Below are 22547 nucleotides of genomic sequence, written 5' to 3' on the forward strand. Positions count from 1 at the left end.
TGCTGCGTGATCCCGCGGGAGTTTGGCGCCCGCGAATACGTAATCGCGGCTTGCCACCTTGCACAGCATACTTCGCGAGAGTTCGCAATTGCGAACACGTAGTTGCGGCGGAAAGGAACAATCTCGCACTCGCGAAATAGAGATTTTGCAATTCTGCACAAGAAAATCACCAGCAAACAGGATAAACCTTCAGAAAATTATGATTTTTATCAGAATCACTCCTCAGGTTGACATTTGCATGGCCTTTTTTTTTGCAAGGAGTCCATTTTTGGGGGGGGGAGGAAGGAAGTGCCCCACAGTCTCCAACTTCCTGTTCCTGTCCAGCAGGCTCCTCCCAGTGCTTTGTCCATCTCCTGGTCACTTTCATTTGGATCTGGAGCTGGAAGGATTACTTTTTGTGGGTGCTGCTGGATATTTGGATTTGAGGCCTTTTTTGACTGTCTTTGGATCACTTTTGGATTAGAAATCAACTTTCACAAGTAAGTTTGTTTGGGGCATTACAGTTGCTGCAAGTACAATTTTGGAACTTTTTCAGAACATTAAATAAATTATATTGTTGGTAGCCACAGTATCCAGTAGGACCAGGGTTGGTTAGGGGTGCATGATACAACTGTTTTGTTGAATTTAAACACCATTGAGGCCATGGATGGGCTGGGATTGTGCTGATTTGTTTGTTTTTTGTCGTTTTTTTGGGGCTGCTGGTGGGGCCTTTTGCCAAGGGGTAGTGGTGCATGGACTGAGTGTGCCTGTAGTGTGGTCTCACTCTCTTTAATGTAAACATCATGGATGGCATTGGATTGTGGTGATTTCTGGCTGGTTTTCTGTTTTTTGGGGGTGTACTGTTGATGTGGACTGTGGCCATGTGGGTGGTGGTGGTGGCCATCTTGAGTCCTGGTTGGTACAGGCAACATGTGCTTGGGGTGTAAGGGGCCATTTTTAAGAGAGGCAGTGTCTGAGGCCTGCACTTATTTTGCCTACTTTTTATCCATTATGCCCAAGGGTAGTGAGTGTTGCAAGGGCCTAGTGTTTCTGAGGGGTGTCTTCTTGAATTTAAACACCATTGAGGCCATGGATGGGCTGGGATTGTGCTGATTTTATTGTTTTTTGTCGTTTTTTTGGGGCTGCTGGTGGGGCCTTTTGCCAAGGGGTAGTGGTGCATGGACTGAGTGTGCCTGTAGTGTGGTCTCACTCTCTTTAATGTAAACATCATGGATGGCATTGGATTGTGGTGATTTCTGGCTGGTTTTCTGTTTTTTGGGGGTGTACTGTTGATGTGGACTGTGGCCATGTGGGTGGTGGTGGTGGCCATCTTGAGTCCTGGCTGGTACAGGCAACATGTGCTTGGGGTGTAAGGGGCCATTTTTAAGAGAGGCAGTGTCTGAGGCCTGCACTTATTTTGCCTACTTTTCATCCATTATGCCCAGGGGTAGTGAGTGTTGCATGGGCCTAGTGTTTCTGAGGGGTGTCTTCTTGAATTTAAACACCATTGAGGCCATGGATGGGCTGGGATTGTGCTGATTTTATTGTTTTTTATCGTTTTTTTGGGGCTGCTGGTGGGGCCTTTTGCCAAGGGGTAGTGGTGCATGGACTGAGTGTGCCTGTAGTGTGGTCTCACTCTCTTTAATGTAAACATCATGGATGGCATTGGATTGTGGTGATTTCTGGCTGGTTTTCTGTTTTTGGGGGGTGTACTGTTGATGTGGACTGTGGCCATGTGGGTGGTGGTGGTGGCCATCTTGAGTCCTGGCTGGTACAGGCAACATGTGCTTGGGGTGTAAGGGGCCATTTTTAAGAGAGGCAGTGTCTGAGGCCTGCACTTATTTTGCCTACTTTTCATCCATTATGCCCAGGGGTAGTGAGTGTTGCAAGGGCCTAGTGTTTCTGAGGGGTGTCTTCTTGAATTTAAACACCATTGAGGCCATGGATGGGCTGGGATTGTGCTGATTTTATTGTTTTTTGTCGTTTTTTTGGGGCTGCTGGTGGGGCCTTTTGCCAAGGGGTAGTGGTGCATGAACTGAGTGTGCCTGTAGTGTGGTCTCACTCTCTTTAATGTAAACATCATGGATGGCATTGGATTGTGGTGATTTCTGGCTGGTTTTCTGTTTTTTGGGGGTGTACTGTTGATGTGGACTGTGGCCATGTGGGTGGTGGTGGTGGCCATCTTGAGTCCTGGCTGGTACAGGCAACATGTGCTTGGGGTGTAAGGGGCCATTTTTAAGAGAGGCAGTGTCTGAGGCCTGCACTTATTTTGCCTACTTTTCATCCATTATGCCCAGGGGTAGTGAGTGTTGCATGGGCCTAGTGTTTCTGAGGGGTGTCTTCTTGAATTTAAACACCATTGAGGCCATGGATGGGCTGGGATTGTGCTGATTTTATTGTTTTTTGTCGTTTTTTTGGGGCTGCTGGTGGGGCCTTTTGCCAAGGGGTAGTGGTGCATGGACTGAGTGTGCCTGTAGTGTGGTCTCACTCTCTTTAATGTAAACATCATGGATGGCATTGGATTGTGGTGATTTCTGGCTGGTTTTCTGTTTTTGGGGGGTGTACTGTTGATGTGGACTGTGGCCATGTGGGTGGTGGTGGTGGCCATCTTGAGTCCTGGCTGGTACAGGCAACATGTGCTTGGGGTGTAAGGGGCCATTTTTAAGAGAGGCAGTGTCTGAGGCCTGCACTTATTTTGCCTACTTTTCATCCATTATGCCCAGGGGTAGTGAGTGTTGCATGGGCCTAGTGTTTCTGAGGGGTGTCTTCTTGAATTTAAACACCATTGAGGCCATGGATGGGCTGGGATTGTGCTGATTTTATTGTTTTTTGTCGTTTTTTTGGGGCTGCTGGTGGGGCCTTTTGCCAAGGGGTAGTGGTGCATGGACTGAGTGTGCCTGTAGTGTGGTCTCACTCTCTTTAATGTAAACATCATGGATGGCATTGGATTGTGGTGATTTCTGGCTGGTTTTCTGTTTTTGGGGGGTGTACTGTTGATGTGGACTGTGGCCATGTGGGTGGTGGTGGTGGCCATCTTGAGTCCTGGCTGGTACAGGCAACATGTGCTTGGGATATAAGGGGCCATTTTTAAGAGAGGCAGTGTCTGAGGCCTGCACTTATTTTGCCTACTTTTCATCCATTATGCCCAGGGGTAGTGAGTGTTGCATGGGCCTAGTGTTTCTGAGGGGTGTCTTCTTGAATTTAAACACCATTGAGGCCATGGATGGGCTGGGATTGTGCTGATTTTATTGTTTTTTGTCGTTTTTTTGGGGCTGCTGGTGGGGCCTTTTGCCAAGGGGTAGTGGTGCATGGACTGAGTGTGCCTGTAGTGTGGTCTCACTCTCTTTAATGTAAACATCATGGATGGCATTGGATTGTGGTGATTTCTGGCTGGTTTTCTGTTTTTGGGGGGTGTACTGTTGATGTGGACTGTGGCCATGTGGGTGGTGGTGGTGGCCATCTTGAGTCCTGGCTGGTACAGGCAACATGTGCTTGGGGTGTAAGGGGCCATTTTTAAGAGAGGCAGTGTCTGAGGCCTGCACTTATTTTGCCTACTTTTCATCCATTATGCCCAGGGGTAGTGAGTGTTGCATACTTGCATGGCCCTAGTCTTTCTGTGGGGTGTCTTCAATATAAACATCATGGATGGCATGGGATTGTGCTCATTTTTCTGTGTTTTGTCGATTTTTTGGGGTATATAACTGAACTGATGTTCCTCTGTCTTCCATTGCTTTTAGGTGCACAAGACTCAAGAGAACCACCAGTGCCAGGAAGAAGTCCTGCAGCGGTGTGTGTGTGCAGCATAACGTCACGCGACGTCACGTCTGGACACAGACAACTCTGCAACTCGTGCAACTGCTGCCTGCTGTTCTGACCTGCTCTGAAGAAGATGGCCCCAAAAAAAGTAACCCGTAGCTCCTCTAGCAAGAAAGGTGCCAGTAAGGAGCAGAAGAAGCAAGTTACCAAGGAGACTGGTGTGCCACCCGCCCCTTTTTTTGGGAGTAAAAAAAAAAGTATGCCTGCAGCAGCAGCGGGATCTGCTGGGGACCAAGCTGGCAGCAGCACCCCCGCTCCATTGGGCTCAGTGCCACCACCACCACCACACCAACTTAAGTCCAAGCCCTTGAGTGCTGCAGAGGCAGCCAGTATAGTTCTTCAATCACCATCGACCAGTGATGTTGGCTCATCGCAAGAAAGCAGCAGCAATGTCCCTCAATCAACACAGGTTGTTGTAGCTCATCTGACGAGTGTTGAACAACCACAGCCGCAACAACAATCACATGTGCAAGTACAAGCCCAAGTACATGTGGAAGGAGAGGCAGCGCAAGGAGATGCGCAAGCAGAGGTGCATGGAGGGTCACAAGTGCCCACAATAGTTGTTCCTCCCGAAGTAGGGGCACATCAGGAAATCGACAATCAAGGCGAGGTATCATTTGAGGAAGCCACTCCTCCTGATGATCCTTCATTGTCTTCCACACCCCTAGCAAGGAAGAGATCAAGGGTGGTGTCTACATCTTCTTCAAGCACACCTCCTTCTGATGATACGGATCAAACTTGGGAACCAGCACCACTGCCGTCTGAGAGTGAGGCACACAATGATCCGACAAAGGTAGTTAAGCGTAAAAGGAAGCTCGTCCAAAGTCTCAGAGTTATGGAGTGTGATGAGGCTCAACAAGAAGTGGCGGATACTGCTGCTGATGAAGACTCTGCCAACGACGACCCAGTCATCATAAAGGTCACTGCAGCCCCAGCGGGTTATTGAAGGAGAAGACAGTACATCAGCATCAGCATCAGCAGGCCATCCCCAGTCACAAGAATCCACTTCTGCACCTGTGGCTGGGGCACAAGTGACCTCTCAGCTGTTAAAGACACCGGCAAGTGGATCATCTGCACCACACACAATGACAACACTAACAGTGGCTGCGGAGGAGGATTGGCTAAGTTTGATGGGGTATGGTTCTCGAAAAAATGTCACAGGCACAGCAAAAAGTAAGCAAAGTGGAGGAACAGTTGATGACCTTGAGTCGATGGTGCAGGACTATCTGAATGACTCAACAGAGGTCTTTCTTAATGATGAGCCATTGCAGTATTGGCATGGGAAAAAACAATTGTGGCCAGAGCTCTCCAACCTGGCTATAAACTATTTGTCTTGCCCACTCGCAAGTGTGTCTTCTGAACGTGTTTTCAGTGCTGCTGGTGGCATTGTAACTCCCAAACGGAGCCGCCTCTCGCCCCAAAATGTGGAGCGGCTGACAATGATCAAGATGAATCAGCACCTCATACCACCAGATTACAAAGTACGAGAAAGCACGCCGCATGAAGACGAGGAGGACGGCAACGTAGATGAGGGGATTTGTTCTCTGTTCGGTGGCACTGACCTCATCCTGCCTGAATTCGCAGAGTATGATGACAAAATCTTCTTCTTATTCCCTGACACCGAGCCCTGAAAATGAGACAATGAATCAATAACTTTCTTTTTCGTCCTTATTCACTTTTATTCCTGTGTGTCTCTCTTTCTTTGTTTTGCACAGTTAATTTAATTCAAACTTTAATCACCTAATCCTAAAAACAAGACCATCAGCAGAACTGTCTTCACTTGTTTGCTTATTGATTTGAAGGTGCCGCAGTCTACATTCCTCAGGTTCACAAGTTCTGAAGAACATGCTCCTCTATCCTCCTCCTCCAGACTGCGATTTCCCTCAAAGCAGAGTGCTGGATTACGCCCAATGAAGAAAGACTCAGCACTTGTGGGGGTGTTCTACTTCTTTGCGGGTGAGTTGACGGATTTGGGCCCATTGCTGTGAAGCTCTAATAATGGATAAAAGTGTTTTGGACCAAATATGAGGTGGAAATTTCTTGCCGTTTTTGCTGACTTGCTTGCCTTTGAGGTGCTCTTTGGCGGGGTTCCGGGTGTTTGTGGGTGAGTTTTGGGGTCTGGGAGCACTGCTGCGACAGTCTAATCTTGATTGCATTTGCTTTTCAAGAAATCCGTGGTGGAAAACAGGAGTTATGATGATTGATGATGACCTAGCTGCACAGCGCGTTTGGACCAGAAGGCCGAGAGATATTGTAAGTATGAGATTTAGCTTTTTCGCTGTTTGGGGGTGTTGTCGCGTGGTTTTTTGCGGGTGGGTTGGCGGGTCTTGGCTGGGGCATTCCTGGGGCATTCCTGGGAAGGTCTAATGCCGGATAGAAGTGTTTTGGACAAAATCCTTAAGGAAAAGCCTTTTTTTTTGCTATTTCTTCTGACATCTTGCTCAATGTAGCGTTTTGGGGGGCTTCCTGCTGTTCGTGGGTGGGTTGCGGCCGGGGTCTCTGTCGAAGCACTGCTGCGACAGTCTAATCTTGATTGCATTTGCTTTTCAGGAAATCCGTGGTGGAAAACAGGAGTTATGATGATTGATGATGATCTAGCTGCACAGCGCGTTTGGACCAGAAGGCCGAGAGATATTGTAAGTATGAGATTTAGCTTTTTCGCTGTTTGGGGGTGTTGTCGCGTGGTTTTTTGCGGGTGGGTTGGCGGGTCTTGGCTGGGGCATTCCTGGGGCATTCCTGGGAAGGTCTAATGCCGGATAGAAGTGTTTTGGACAAAATCCTTAGGGAAAAGCCTTTTTTTTGCTATTTCTTCTGACATCTTGCTCAATGTAGCGTTTTGGGGGGCTTCCTGCTGTTCGTGGGTGGGTTGCGGCCGGGGTCTCTGTCGAAGCACTGCTGCGACAGTCTAATCTTGATTGCATTTGCTTTTCAGGAAATCCGTGGTGGAAAACAGGAGTTATGATGATTGATGATGACCTAGCTGGTAGTAGCTGCACAGCGCGTTTGGACCAGAAGGCCGAGAGATATTGTAAGTATGAGATTTAGCTTTTTCGCTGTTTGGGGGTGTTGTCGCGTGGTTTTTTGCGGGTGGGTTGGCGGGTCTTGCCTGGGGCATTCCTGGGAAGGTCTAATACCGGATAGAAGTGTTTTGGACAAAATCCATAAGGAAACACCAGTTTTGGCACTTTTTGTAAGTTAGGGTTCGTTAGGGTTAGCCCTAGCAGCAGGATTGCATGTGTTTCGGGGTGTTCTATTGCAACGCAGTTCTGGGGTTTTAGAGCACTGTTGGAGCGATGCTGGCTATGGATACTTTTGCTTGCTTGCAAGTGGTTTGAATACAATCCACGGTCTGTATTTGGGCCTACTGTTACTTTCAAAGTACGTTTTGTCTCCATTTTTCTGCTAGGCATCGTTTTTGGAGATCTGATTGGGGGTCTTCTACATTTTTGCGACTGGCTTTAGTAAGGGTCTTGGTGGGAGCATTGCTGGGAAGGTCAAATTTTGTTCTAAAACACAGTTTACAGTACACCTACCTTGAGGGGAAAGATCCGCTATAATATTTTGGCCATACTTATTTATCCTTAAAAAGGTGACTCAGACAGAGCACGCAATTTCAAAAATATTCTACTGTCTATTAGGGAAATCAAAGTGTGACTTTTTGCACCACACAGCGTGCATACCTTTTATTTATTTATCAGTGGTATTGTAATAGCAATTCCTGTTTTCCGTTCAATAATTACAGGCCGGGTTTCAGTCAACATCCGCCAGGCAGGCAGTGGACAGGGTGTCTTCTGTCAGTGGTCACCAACATTGATGGACGAAGCGTCAGCTGGAATGGAGGAGTGCCGCTAATAAGAGGAATTGTTTGCTGCATGCAACTTACTTACCAAATTCAACAGGACAACTCCAACAACATACAGAATACAGATACAGTATCCATTGTTTTCTTCTATGAGTGTGACTGCATGTGCTTAGCTTTAGTTTGTACCCAAAGATTTCTTTATCTTCAATTATTGTTTGTCCAGGCTGTGCTTTTTTTTTCTTCTCTCAAGAAAACCTACCCAAAAAGAAACCCCCATTCCCATCCATTTTCCAAACCCTAACCCTCTTCCCCCGGGCTGTGTTGTTTTGCTTGATGTCTGACTAAAATGACATCAATAATTCCACACACTTGCTGGGGAGGATAAGGTCATAGCAACAGGCTGGTGAAGGAATACGAGGATATCTTCTAGACTTACTCAGCTTCAGTACTATATCTTCTAGTAGTAGGAGCCAATGTCAAATAAATTCAACGCAAGTACTAGTTATACTTGCAAGCAAATACTTTACCATTTGTTAGGCTACATTATGGCACTGTTCTAGTGTACTGTCACCTGCTATATTCTCGATCGTACCGTAACCGTTGTAATGCTACAGTAAGGACAAACCAGGTTTCGTTTTCTTTTTTTCCATAGGCATGCAACTGCCACTGTGTCACACCACTAGTACCACCGCAATGAGGAAATTTCACCCGCCCAGGATTGCCAACGTTAATCCCCATTTCACGTGGAGCCAGCCCTGGGCCTAGCCCTAATTTCTAACACAAATTACAGGTAAGATAAGCGTTTGGTGGGAGGTAGTATAATGGAGTATTATTTAGGACTAGACGAGAGATTGACAGTAGTACTACTAAAGTCCTACGACTGTTCAGGAAAACAAACTTACTGTTACACCCCCGTCCCCCACCCACCAGACTGAAAAGCAGTAAAAAACAGGTATGGTCAGATAAAGTTGAAAAATGTATATTTATGTAGCCCTAACAAAATAATCTCCCTCAAGACCCACCCTAACCCCAACGATTGTCTTTGAAAAGTCCCAAAAAGAACCCAACTCCCAAATCCCACCCCCCAAAAGTCTCTAAAAAAAGGGCAAGGGACACTCCACTACTGGAGGGTGCTGGTGCATTTTGCGGCATGGGCATCATACTCCTTGCGGAGGGTGGCAAGCTCGAAGCGGAGGCCCTCTACCAAGTTCTTATAGTTCTGGACCTCCTGCTCCAGGTAGGACATTCGGACTCCTAGGCGGCGTTGGCGTGCCTTGCAGCTCCTGTGGGGGGCAGCTGGTCTTTCTGTTGCTTGGTGGTGGCGGTTGGCTTTGTTAGCCCGGCTCGGTCCCGCTGGAGCACTGCGCATGCTGGCGTCCCGTGGGGTCACGGAGGAGGATGCAGCTGTCCCAGTCGAGGATGTTGTTGTTGCACCGGTCGACTGCGTGTCCTCCTCCTCCTCCAGGGCCACCAGCCGCCGATATTCGGCGACAGTGGCATCCAGCCTCCGTTGCCGGGCCATTCGAGCCTGCTCCCTCCGTGATGTTGATTTGGAAGGAGCAACTATATGAAAAAAAAAGACATAGTCTGTAACCAATGCTCCTTAGCATTAATAACACAAAGTGATTGAGCCGAAAGTTGGGTCACAGTACAAGTAGCAAATTGAAAGCACAGTACATAACTATTGAGGACAGTATCTATGTAACCTCCCACTTCTGCATCCTTGCTCTAACATTAGTGGTAGTTTAATGAACAAATTCGACGACCACTATGGACTTCCATTACAGTCGACTATGACAGTACACCAGTCTTATTCTTCTTCTTATCTCTTGTTTAGGAAAATTGGTACGTTATCTTATGCAAGCCGGCAGAATGGCAGCACAGTGAACTTGCACCCGAGAAAAACAGTTGCACACCATGATGAGTGAGACAGACTTGCGTTACTGTACCGGTCCAGTACATGCAGGTGTTGAAGCTATTACTTTTCTATTACGGGTGGCACTGAGAATACTCTGTTACAAGGGCTACTGCTTAATTAATTTACCTTTCACCCTACAGTGCAAATGAGTACTAGAAAAGGAAAATGAACAAGCTAAATAATTTGATTATCTATCACTTCACATGGGACGTATTTGATGACATATGGGATGACTTTAGGTGCTTTGCTTAATATTGAGTGAACAGTGATACACCCACACATGAATGACGTACTACAACTAAACTAAAGTTATTAAGAGAGGTACGGAGTGTCCACCGTAATAACCAGATATATGCTGTGCTTGCAGTTGCAATACAAAGTACTGCTACTATTCATGGTAGTATTGGACACATTTACAATTTCTTTTCCTTGCCTTCCCTACACTGGAACGGACGTGCGGGTGCGGTGGTACATGCTCTTCAAGGTAACACTTAGTTCATCCAGCGACCATCTACTCTCTCTAGATACACATGTGCTATCTAAGAGTCAGAGAATACCATGCTCCAGGAATCCATTCATTCAAAGTATATGCACACATACAGTTTCTGTTTCACCCACCCAGGCTGCTGTCCTTCCACCCATCCTTGCTTCATCATTGCCCAGCCATGCACCATACCATATTCTTTCCTTCCCAGCCACCTCGGGGGCCAAGCAAACGCATATCGTTCTTCTTTGCCAGCCATCATACAATTTCGCGTCCCACTTGCTTACACCCTTCTTTCGCTTTTCGTTCATCCCATCCATCACGTTCATCTAAGAACTTATTGGGATTCTTCTCACCAAAAACTTCACAGCTAAGTCGAAGTACATTTCGAGGAGGCTACTACCTGGTTGATTTGTAATACACCCGTGCAGAAAGCACACTATGCAGTCTTCAATCTCAATAAGTAAGGAATATATAGCTTACCTGCTCCCGCCACCACCGTGCGAACCCCCACAGGACCGTCCGCCGGCTCTTGCACCGCCTCCTCCCCAGAGTCCTCCGAGTCCTCGCCCAACACCGCCACCTCCGCGCTGGCCCCGTCACCAGATGTTCCACCTACAAAGTACATTTAAGAATGTTAGAATACACCACTCACTACTATATAATATTTGGTCTAGGAGTAATAAAGAAATGTTAAAAAAACAGAATACAATGTAATAATTTGTGACTGTCTACTCTAAAGTAAAAATGTCCCTTTTTCCAGGGAAGGCTGTTGTCTTGCTGCACTTTTATGCACAACTGATGAATGCTTGCTTTTTATTTTTAACACGCACCACTTTTTCTCCTAACAGACAGAAGCTTGACTCCTAAGAACACGACCAGGATCAAGTTCAAACCAGGTGAGAGCTCGGCTCGACCACAAGAAATGTGTCCAATTAATCGTCAGCACTAAGCACTTTTCCGTTTTCAGTTAAATAGTTTTATGACAAAGTAGATTTTAATAAATGTGTTTACTTTTAATAAAGCTTTTAAACTTAAATAGACTCTGTGGTTTTTGGTCCTCCAGACTAGAGTGGATGAGCTAAAGGTTTTGGAATTTTTGCAAGCATGAGTGCCTCTGACACTTCTTGACTGTGACTCCGTACTCTTGTCCTGCGTACGATAATCTAGAGATCATTGGGGATCAATCATCGGTGACTTCGGGAGCTAAATGACTCTGCCACACTATCTAGTCAGTAAGGAGACAGTGCATAGAGCTATTGCTGAATAGAATGGGAGTACAATGGAATTGCCAAATGTCCAATCTTAGTTAGCTACACAGACAGACTAATAAGAATAATCTAGTAATACCACATGGAGTCATATTCGAGGCAGGATAAGAATTTATATCCAGTCTACAAGAAGATCAAAGACGATTTAGAAAAAATCGAATGAGGAACGCTAGGAAAAAATAGGTACTCTTTATTAAAATTTAAACTTACTGGGGCCAGCAAAGGAGCCCTCGCCTGCCCGATCCTGGCCTGCATCCTCCTGAACAGCACCCTCCTCCTGTGTCCTCTTGCCCTTGGGGGGAGCTGATGTACAACATGAAAGAAAGAAAGACCAGAAAACATGGATGAGATTTGTCAACCAAATCAAACATTTCAAAAGAACAATAACAAAATATTTTGGAGAAATAGCAAATAGATAGACAACTATTCCACGGGGATCTATCTCATGTGGTATACTACGTTATTCGTATTGCCTGATTTGCGGACCGTTGAAAGTTCCTATGTAACTCAATAAACAGACTACTAAAGAGGTTTGCCTAGGCCTGGCAGGCAGCAGTCCGCAGCACGCGAAGTGACAGACAAAGTCCATCCTGCTTGCAGATCAGTGAATACTCAAACTATCAATCCACCGACCACCGCCACTATTTCTTCTTATAGCCATGTGTCTAAAGGAAGGACTGGACTTCAGTCTGTTGGGGCTGATTTAGAAGTCCCTTGCGGCTCATTTTCATCCATTGTTGCATGACTTTTGTGACGCAGCGGCAGAACAAAAGACTCGCCATGGTGTTGGTGCGGCGTATATATGCATCACGTTGTAAAGCCCTGCGCCATCAGGGGGCGTTCCGGCGCAAGGGAGGGCGTACCTGCGCAGGAACGAATCCTAAAAGTGGCTGAGGGAAATCTACAAGATGTCAATCAGTCACTTTTAGGACAATGATGCATGACTCAAACCCTGCGCGCTTGAAGCCGACGTACGGCTTGATGCAGCATTGGGGAGATAGGGTACCCCAGAGCATTGCTGGAGCTGCGCCATCGTTGGCACGCAACTCCAGCAATGCGCCGCCTTTACGGCACAGATGCGTAAGGCTTCTGTGACATTTTGGGCCAATGGGTGGTGGTGGCATGGCACACAATTACTGCCGCACCCCTGCTACTTTGCAGGGATGCGCCGGTAATTGAAAATATGACCCTTAGTGTCTAGCATTACGCAGTTCTTATCTTTACACTACACTCATACATAATTTCTCAGGCCAATGAAATGAACACAAAATACAAAACAAATAAGCATAGTAGCAAGCAAGGCTACTGAGAAGGAGAGCAGTGCACCTGAAATGCATAGGAGATTTTGAAATATAATTTACCTACAATGTAATCGGCAGCATTATTGCTCTTGGTAAAGAACAAAGATTTGCAAATGACAGAGCCGGATAAAACAGAGTAGTGATGAATAGCTACTACTACTCACCAAGCCCGGGGACCTCTACGCCGAGCGCGTCCAGCAAGTCCCGCTCCCGGTCCATGACATCTGTCCAGCGGTGGGTGGCCTGGTTATATGTGCGCCGGACCCCAGAGAGCTGAAACATGGCCCGGCACACCTTCTCCCACCGCTTCCGGCGCTCCCGGATGCCATAGCCGGTTGCGATCTTGCCGCCTCCCAGGATCGTCTTGGGGAGGCGGCACTGGACGTGGAAGATGAGTGCGGCCACCTCCTCCGCGCTAAAGATCTCCCGTGGCACCACTTGCTCCCCCCTCAAACACCCGCACGGGAGCCGGTCACGGGGTGCGGGACCCTTCCCCTTCTCAGGGTGCTTCCCGGCTCCCTTTACCATGGTCTGGGCAGAAATAAAGTTAAATGATAAAGAAGAAATAGAATAGTGAAGAAGAAAAGAAAAGAGTTTAAAAAAGTAGTTTAAAAGTAACTAAAAGCAGCAGAAAACACAAAAATATAGAGCTAGAAAAATAGAGGGATAGATTAATAAGTAAAATAGATCAAATAAACTTCAAACAAGCAAAGGATGGCAGAGATTCAGAGAGGATACAGAAAGCATGCCCAGAACCATAGCAATGAATGAGAAACAAGATGGCCGCGCCCGTTCCCGACCGCGTGGGTAAGTTCGCGCGAGATTTTCCTCGCGAGCACGCGCGAAATTGTACTAGCGAGCAGCACACTTTGCGAGATTACACATAGCGGCCGGAAACGGAATTACGTCACGCAAACAAGATGGCCGCGCCCGTGTACGACCGCTAGGGTAACTTGGCAAACGTATAGCTACAAGCGCCTCGCGAACACGCACAAAATCACGCGAACATACACGTCGCAAAAAAAAATTAGTGTATTCCCAAGCATTCGCGGCTTCCGAAATCGATCTCGCACGGATTCGCGCCCCAAAAAACGTGCGAAATTGCAGAAAAAACGATTTTTGCTAAACTGAAAGCAATGAGCAGGTGCAAAAGTTCAAACTTAACATTTGTAACATTCACTGTAGTGCTTCCTGAGGGGCCCCTCCAGAGTTTGCAACTATTCTATGACCCTGCTATGACCCAAACAGCAGGCTCATAGAATAGCTACAAGTAGACCATAAAGGTCCTGTGAAAAAAAATGTCACTGCAACAGAAAGCAAATTACAGATAAGGAAGGAAGCAGGTGCCAGCCAGACTGGAACTTTCTAAATAACTGACACATTAATCAACCCCAAATTAATTCATGGCAGTTGAAGTAGGGGAGGTGTGCTTGCTTTTTTCACCCCCCATAAACTACAGTGATAAACAAACCTAATGGGTGGCAGTGAGGATGTACCAGAGGGTGGCATGGGTGTCCCAGAGGGTGCAGTGGTGAAACAGAGGGTGCTGTGAACGTGTGATGATAAACCAGACGTAGAAACAACATAGTCGCGGCCGTTGCGAGCCGAAAAGTAAGTTCGCAATTGCGAAATTGTCCCAAAATCGGCGCGAACGCGCGCCAACACAAAAAACGTGAAAATCCGCAAATCCGCGAGAGTTCGCGTATCTTCGCGGATTGCGAATCCGTAAATCCGCAAATTCGCGTACGCGAGATCCGCTAGATCCGCCTATGCTTAGTATGGATGCATTACCCTTTGTGCCAGTATGTCATGTCACTGTCACGTCGCTTCCTCAGGGCCGGTGGAGAACACTGATTTGCAAGCTTTCTCGTTAAGTTGATGAATTTATATTCCCATGAAGCCAAGAACGTTGCGCTGATGACATCACAACGTTGCGCTGTAGCAAATGTAAACGCTTCCGTGCCACCAGTCGGGTGTCGTAAATTCCGGGATTCTCCTGTGGTGTGCTGCATATCCTGGTGACGGTAGGGGTGCTTTTGTGCCATTGCTCCTCATTACTCTCTCTGTAGAGTTCCGCCCCAGCAGCTTGTTCTGTTATGCATTTGAAAGCACAGTTGGACGAGCCAATGACTGGCTCTTGCGGGGCTTCCTTGTGTTTACCTAATTCCCTCCCTCGTTGGACGTGCTTCCTAAGGCTCTTACGGAGGATGCATAATTTCCATTCTTGACCGCACTGATTCCCTGGGGTAAGTACGGATAGTTGGCTTTGTGTGAGTCACTCTGCGGCGCTTTTGACTTTCTGTTTATTGGACCTTATTCATACACTGTGATTTTCAGGATTACCACATGGCTTAACTTGCCTTGAAGCAGCCTGCAGAGCATCATACCCCCTTCATATTGCTGCAATTCTCTGCCTCCTTTTATGTGTTTTCTGTGATCCCTGTGCTACTTGCAAAATCCTTGGAAAAGGATCATAATATTGGCCATTTCTTTTGCAACTCATACAACATGATCTTTGGTGTGGTATGGTGTTTCATCACCTTTCCATGTGCTATGAATTCATGTGCATTGTTCATCTCTATTTTCACAGCAGGGGCTTGTAGAGCTCGTCCAGAAGTAAGCTCAAATTACCCAGTTATGTGGCTGTTAAGACTTTTTTGGGTATGTTGATAAGTGCTGGATAAATACATGTAAACGTATGGAACAGCCTTCTTTGTAAGTGTGCAGTAATGTCCTGGTCTGATCCTCAGATCTAGTAGCACTTTCATTACTTTGATCCCAACTAGGATACAGTGTCTGTTGTTTTCCTTTACAGGTGTAACTGTTACAGTATAGGTCCTGAGGTATTCTGTGATTCAGTGACAAGAAGTGTTGAATCCTTATGCTTGTTTACCTTTGTTTCAATTCTCCCTCCCTTCCTTCCCTCGTCTGATCACCCTTTTGAATCTGTAATTTCTACTCAGACCAAGTGGCTATCGGGAGATGGACCACTTTGAGCATCGCACGTTTCAGAGGATTCAAGGCCCTGACTGTTACAGGCAGTCCAGTGCACATTGGTTCACCAGCAGTACAGGTAAACTCTTTACATGACTGTTAATTTATTCAGAGCAATGGCACTGGCCATGGACATTGGCTCATGCAGCATGGCCTCAACACATACTTGATCCGTTTGTGTAGTAAATGTGTTCAACACAGTACAATGTGCCTCATCACTGTCACCCCAGAGCTCTTCCCACTTTGCATGTATCATCTATGGAATAATTGACAAAGATTGTGCATATGGGAGTATGTGTATTTTGCCAACATGAATGCAGTTCTTCATGGCTAATGATCCCAATTGTGCATGAAGTACTTGGTTGTGTATGTATTTGTGCAGGTTGCTACCCACAACGGACAGGTAACACCTGCTGACCCTGTGTGTCCTGGGCGCAGCTTGGCCTTTTGGTGCCTGATCGTGTGCCCATCATTTTTGGTGATTTTGCATCCATTTTCTTTGAGTGACCCATGAGTAACCAGACACTCCTTCCTTTCCATACACATGTTACACTGTGCCTTTCTAACCTCCTTGTCTTTGTGTGCTACTTTTTGCCTGGTGTCTCACCCCTTCAGCCGTCAGGTGTTCACTCATTCCTGCTGCTCCCTCCCCTGCAGCACCGCAACACCGAGTGCCCTGATTCTGTAACCCACATGCCTCCCAGATGCTCCTCCCTCCACCCATTCTTAATGCAGGCAGCAGCTTGTCTGTGGCACTGTTGCGCCACCTCCATGCCAAATGCAGGACTGTCAGCCCTGCAACGTGCACAGTGCATGACCCACGTAACACAACAGACTCATGCTCCAGCCACCCTCCAAACATTGAACACCAGACACTCAACCACCTGCTATCATGCAACCCCTAAGCGCACACACAACAGCTTCACAAGCTTGTGTGCAACTCCTACTGCCTACACTGCGCTGCCCCGCCTCACAGACCATGTCCGTACAACCAGGTCATGTGCCTCCTACTGCACACCCGCTCTATCCACCAGCACGCCATTGGACTCTGTTACCTCCTCAACACAACAGCCCCACACATTGCCTTCATTATAGTAACCTGGTTGAACACATCCTCAGCACACAACTTCAACATTGCCATCACATACTGATACAAGATCACCCGCAGGCACTGCATCAACAATCCAGGAGGATGAATTGCAATTCATTCTGAAGTACACCCTCAGAGTCACATACAACAACAGGGACACACTCAGCATTGTGAAGCACCTGTACTTCATGTTTCACACCAACACCCTGACCACCCTCAGACAAACACTCATCTACAAATCTCCAGCCTACACCCACAATTCCGCTAAGCCATCAACAACTACATCAGCACGCAGGCCCTCACCTACACAGACTACATGTGGCAGGGGGACAGAAACTTCTGGCAGGTGGACAACCACACCACCATCCTTCATTGGTACATCAACATTTGCATCCAGTTCTCCGACAAGCAACACACTGCCCCACACTCCGCTACAGATGCCCCAGAGATGCTTGACCTAAGTCACCACAGACGAGCTCTGTGGCACCCTTGCCCAGGACACTCCAACCAACGCCACCGCCACACCATGCAACCTCACACACTGGATCAGCGACTGATCCAACACTCTTGCCACATTGGCGGACTTTCCTGTGAAGTACAACAAAGGTTAAGCCACCTGGGACAAGGCAGACCTACTGGACTCATACAGGTCTAGCCGGACTCTTGTGCAAACCTTGCAAAACAAACAACCATAAGTTACCTTTCAGCCCTGAAACCCGCCACACACAGACATCACCATATCATCAGCACGGACAAGAGGACATCCTTCAGATAGGGCATAGGCACCAACACACACAACATCAAGGAGCTCATAAGCATTGTGTGTGAACTATCTAACCCCAGCTCTCCATCCATAAGACATCCCACCCTTGCAAGGCCAAGGGGATCCCTCGCAACATTCTACCACTGCAAACTCATGGACGTACACGACAGCCTCGCCACACAGAGGCAGACAGCGCTATTATCCACATGACATACACCCCCCCTCAGTTCCTGGACTCCCGTCAGCAGCAAAGACACCACCCGGCTCATGTACACAATCCACTCCGCCTCTCCTTCAGGACCCTTCCCACACAACATCTCAATCACAGCATACCCCATCCTTGGAGCCCACCTCCGGCACGTCATGAATGTCTCCTTTGAGTATGCCACATTCCATGGGAGCTGGAGGCATGCAGACACCCAGGCTCTTCTTTTATAATGGATGGCCGTACCGCAGGATCGCCAGGAACATCACCCTGCTTCCCTACCTGGCAAATGTCATGAATAAGACAGTCAACGATCAACTGACCATCTCCCCACAATCAAACACCTCCAGGTAACCCGCCCCAGTCCATCTTCCACAGTCATCACCCCACTGCAACAGCCCTCATTGCCACCACCAACGACATCTTTGACCCTGCTCAACAATGGTGAGACCACCACCATCACCCCCTCGACCTCTCAACGGCATTCTACACCAAGTGCTACCACACTGTCAGATCACACATCTCCAACACTGGCTATCAAGAGGAGGGCCCAGAATGAAATCACCAAGTACCTCACCCGCAAGGCGCAGGGAGTCCGTCTCCCCCCTTCAGCACGTAGTACACTGGGGTCATCAGGCCCATGCCCCAGGGCTCATCTCTCAGCGTCACAATCTTCAATCTCTCCATAATCCTCTCTCCACCATCCCATGCCCACACGACCTCATCATCATGTCCTATGCCATTTACACCCAGCTGCTCCTCACCCTCACCAGAGACCCAGCCACTCCCAGATCCAACCTTCAAGAGGGCATGAGGTGCCTTGACGAATGGATGAACATCAGCCACTTGGGGCTGGACTTAGACAAGACTGAAGTCATCATTTGAGGATTGTCCCCTTACAGTTGGGACAACTCCTTGTGTCACACCGGCCTGGGCAGTGCACCGGCACACATTGCCCACGCACGCAAGCAGGTGTTCATCGTACACTCCTCGCTCACAATAACCATGCAACTCAACACAATCTCTACCTCATGCGGCAACTCCCTCCGCATGCTGCAAATGATCTTCAGATAGATCCACTCCTAGGCAAAACAGACATTCACCCAGGTCCACAACACCAGCCAACTCAAATACAGCAACGCCCTCTACACAGGAACAACAGCCAGACTCCAGGAGGACTTGTGCACATCCAGGGTGCATCCGCACACCTCATCCTCAACATCCCCTGCCACAGCTACATGACCGTCCACCTGAAATACCTACAATAGGCTCACTGTCAACTGCAGGATCACCTTCAGACTCCTCAGCCACACACAGGAGGCACTCCACAACCCTAGCCCCAAAGACGAACATGGACGTCTCCCATCCAACACCCCATTGCCCCAACTCCGTCCAGCCAACCTTGCCCTGGGCACCATTCATCACATCCACTGTGCAACTGCATGCGGGAGATAGTTCTCCCACCTCACCAAACATACCTGGTACTCCCTCCCTGGGCATCTCCACATGACCCATGACCTCTATGCCTTCATACAACTCTTCCAAAACTGTCTGTCCGAGCAGTTTGGCAAGCCCACCCCCCTCAGCAGCTTGAAACCATCATGGGTGAGTATTTTGCTCCATGTATGTATTTGATGACACAGTGTGACCTATGTGTGTCCTTGACCAGACTCTAATCCCAGTGTAGGGATGGCTTTAGTTGTTTCTACACTCTGGCACACGTTGTTAGAGATGTGGTGCCTTGCAGTTTGAGTCAACAGAGTCCAGACCACAGTGCTTGGCATCATTGTTCAGACTGCAACCAACAAGTCCATGTGGGACAGTTGGACAGTCAATGAGGTGATGCTGTTGCACACAAGGTCAAGGTGCCAGACTAGGTGTCCTGGAAGATGCGCATGGCCCGCTGCCTCTCACTGTCTTTTCCGTGGACGACCCACCTTCCTTGGGGGACCCTCATATGCAGGCCTTGACAATGCATGGGATACTCAATTGGACGATTCCTCCTCCTCCTCCCTCCCTCCTCCTCCCTCCCTTCTGCAGAGAAGTTGTTGCCTCTTAAACTTTCCAATGCCCGATACCTGGTGTCTGTTGCCCATATGCCCTATTTCGTAGCTGGTTTGCAGCTACTTCACTCTCTCTTCTACAACCCTCACACATTCACTTCCTTAGCTGTCCCACATTCGTTCAATTCACTGTCTCTTCTCTTTTTCTGAGCACTGCACTGGAACCCCCTTCCTTCTCATGTTCCAGTTCTCTCTTTCCCCATCTCTTGCAATTTCTATCTTTTTCCTATACCAAACTGGCTTCCTCAGTTGCTCACTGTCTTTGTCTTGCTCTTTCTAACCCTATCCCTTATAATGGCTTCCATTCTCTCTCTATCTCTCTCCTTTATAATTGCTTCTAAACAGTCTCACTGGATTCTGCCTCTTCACTAGGCCCCCTGCTCTCTCTTCTCCTCCTTGTCTTTCTGTGTCTGTCTGTTTCCTATTCTGTCATACTTGCTTGCTATCACTCTTTCTCTGTCCTCCATATTACCAGAAAACAACTTCCTATCTCTTTTATTCCAGTCTACCTTCACTGGAGTACTTTCTCTTTTCTCGCCCTCTTTTGGCTTTGTCTCACTCTTATTCCTATTCCCCCCATACTAACGAGTTCTGTCTCTCTCTTCAATAGCCTCTACGATGTTTTGTTTCCCCTCATTTTCCTATTCTCCACTAGTTTTGCGTGACTCTTGTGTGGTCTCCTCCTGCCTACAGAATGCTATGCCAACATTCTCCATGAGCGTTTCCTACGTGGAATGAGAAAGTGGAGCATTTGGAGAAACGGAGCTGGAGAGATGAGGCTGGGGTGAAAAGATGTATCGAAATAAATCGACTTATATAAGATAATGCATAGTGTGTATTCTACATTGGTGATGAGCGGAAAAGAGGCCCACCACATCACGCCAACTCTTCACAACATTTAGGGGGATATTCTCAAGAACGTGTGATAATTATTACAAAATTAGCTTAACGCAACGTTTCACATCGCAGTCTATCACGGGAAAACAACGCAGTTTTCACATTGTAATCTCAACACGGTAGTACCATGCGATAGTCTCACGATAATGCATCAAATTAATGCATTAAAATTAATGCAACGCCTAAAAAATGCGAAACACAAACTAAGCGGCGATGTCCCAAACCGCGATACAAAAAATCTGTGCTAACCAGCGACAGGCCTGCAATTCCCACGCGTCATGCAAGAAAATACACCATAAAAGCAGAGAAAAACTGTGAGAGGACAATGTACGAGTACAACCTCACATGCGTGATGTAGAACAAATGTCCACGGTCCCGCATCAAATAGGCATCTCCTCAAAAACAGTCACAATGTACATTGTCATGCAGTCTGTATGTAAACTTCGCCAATGCATAAACATACATGGAACACACTGTGAAACTGCATCCCCCTTTACATTGCAGAGAGACAATCAACACCTCCTGCAGAGCAGACCCTATATCACGTCAGTGTTGAGGGAGACGACCCCCAGGACAACAACTACGACAAACTCTAACGGTTCATGGACAGCCTCTGCACCCCACCTCCAGTAGCAGGGCAGCACAGCACCATCGAGGTGAGCCCAGCCCCTGCACAGACCACACAGCAGGAAGCACCCACCACCGCATCTGGCTCCCAGCACTTCACCGAAGAACACATGGCACTCCCACACCGTGTGTTAAACCACAAGAAGGAGCTGGCTGAACAGGTGCTGGTGGGTTTCAACCTCATGGCAGCCAAAGTAGATGCCATACGTGGGTGTCTAAGTCTCATCAGGGACCCCTTACACTCCATAATGGACACCCACAGTCCGCCCCACGCCCTCCAACAATCCACGGCTGGCATCGCTGGAGTCATGACTCGGAGATAACAACAACTGTCTAGTCATATCTCGGAGACAACAACAACTGTCTAGTCAGAGTGGCTACAGTGATGTCATCCATGATTTGGAAAACATAAGGGGGGTCATGGACAACATGGAGCGGATGCAGGCACAAAGAATGACTACCACAGCTGCACACGAGAAAGCTGTAGATGGGATCTTCCATGCCCTGCAGATCCTCATCATGGGAGTGATACCACAAGACATTGCGCAGATGAATACTGCTGCTACTTCTACATCCACATCTCCGGCCCCTGATGTGTCAGTGTCACACAGTGCTGCAGACAAAACACCACCACCCACATGTGAGGCACATGAAACATCAGAGGACGAAGATGAGGATGAATCTGCCATAGTGGTAAGCAGGAAGCAGTAGCATTCATCTCCGCCATATGGCTTGTTTCTGCTTGGTTCTGCCCTCTGCATCATGCCCTGGAATAACACCTTCCACCATCCCCCGATACACATTGCAACACTAACCTTGGACCTCAACATGGACTGCCATATTTTGTTTGCTTAACAATGACACAGCAATCAGCCTGCGGACTGGACTCTTCCTCTTCCGAGTAACTTGTCAATCCCTAAAGGACTCTGGCTGGCCCTCCACGTGGCAACATTGTAAAGTGTTGCCTGCATGGCCCAGTACTAAGACAGCTTCAACACTCCACTGAACGTGAACATTACATAGTAATACACACAGACATGTCATGTCGATGATTAATCAAGTATGAAAGCATGGACGAATGTAGGGGCAGTGGATCCCCCTTACGTCCATGTTGCTCATGTTGTGGGACTTGAGTCAAAGGGTGCATCCCTGCATCATGGTGGTACATATTTGAGCCCAAAAAAAGGCCTGTTGTCAATTTTAGGACACAAATGACAGCTTATAAGTAATGATTTGTGACACATGTGAAACGCTGATGAGTGGGATTCCATACTATCTTTGACACACAGAAATTGCATTTCGAACACGGGACACCCTAAACAGCCTCTCTGTACAGA

Source organism: Lissotriton helveticus, chromosome 1_1, assembly GCF_964261635.1.
Source record: "Lissotriton helveticus chromosome 1_1, aLisHel1.1, whole genome shotgun sequence".
NCBI lineage: Eukaryota > Metazoa > Chordata > Amphibia > Caudata > Salamandridae > Lissotriton > Lissotriton helveticus.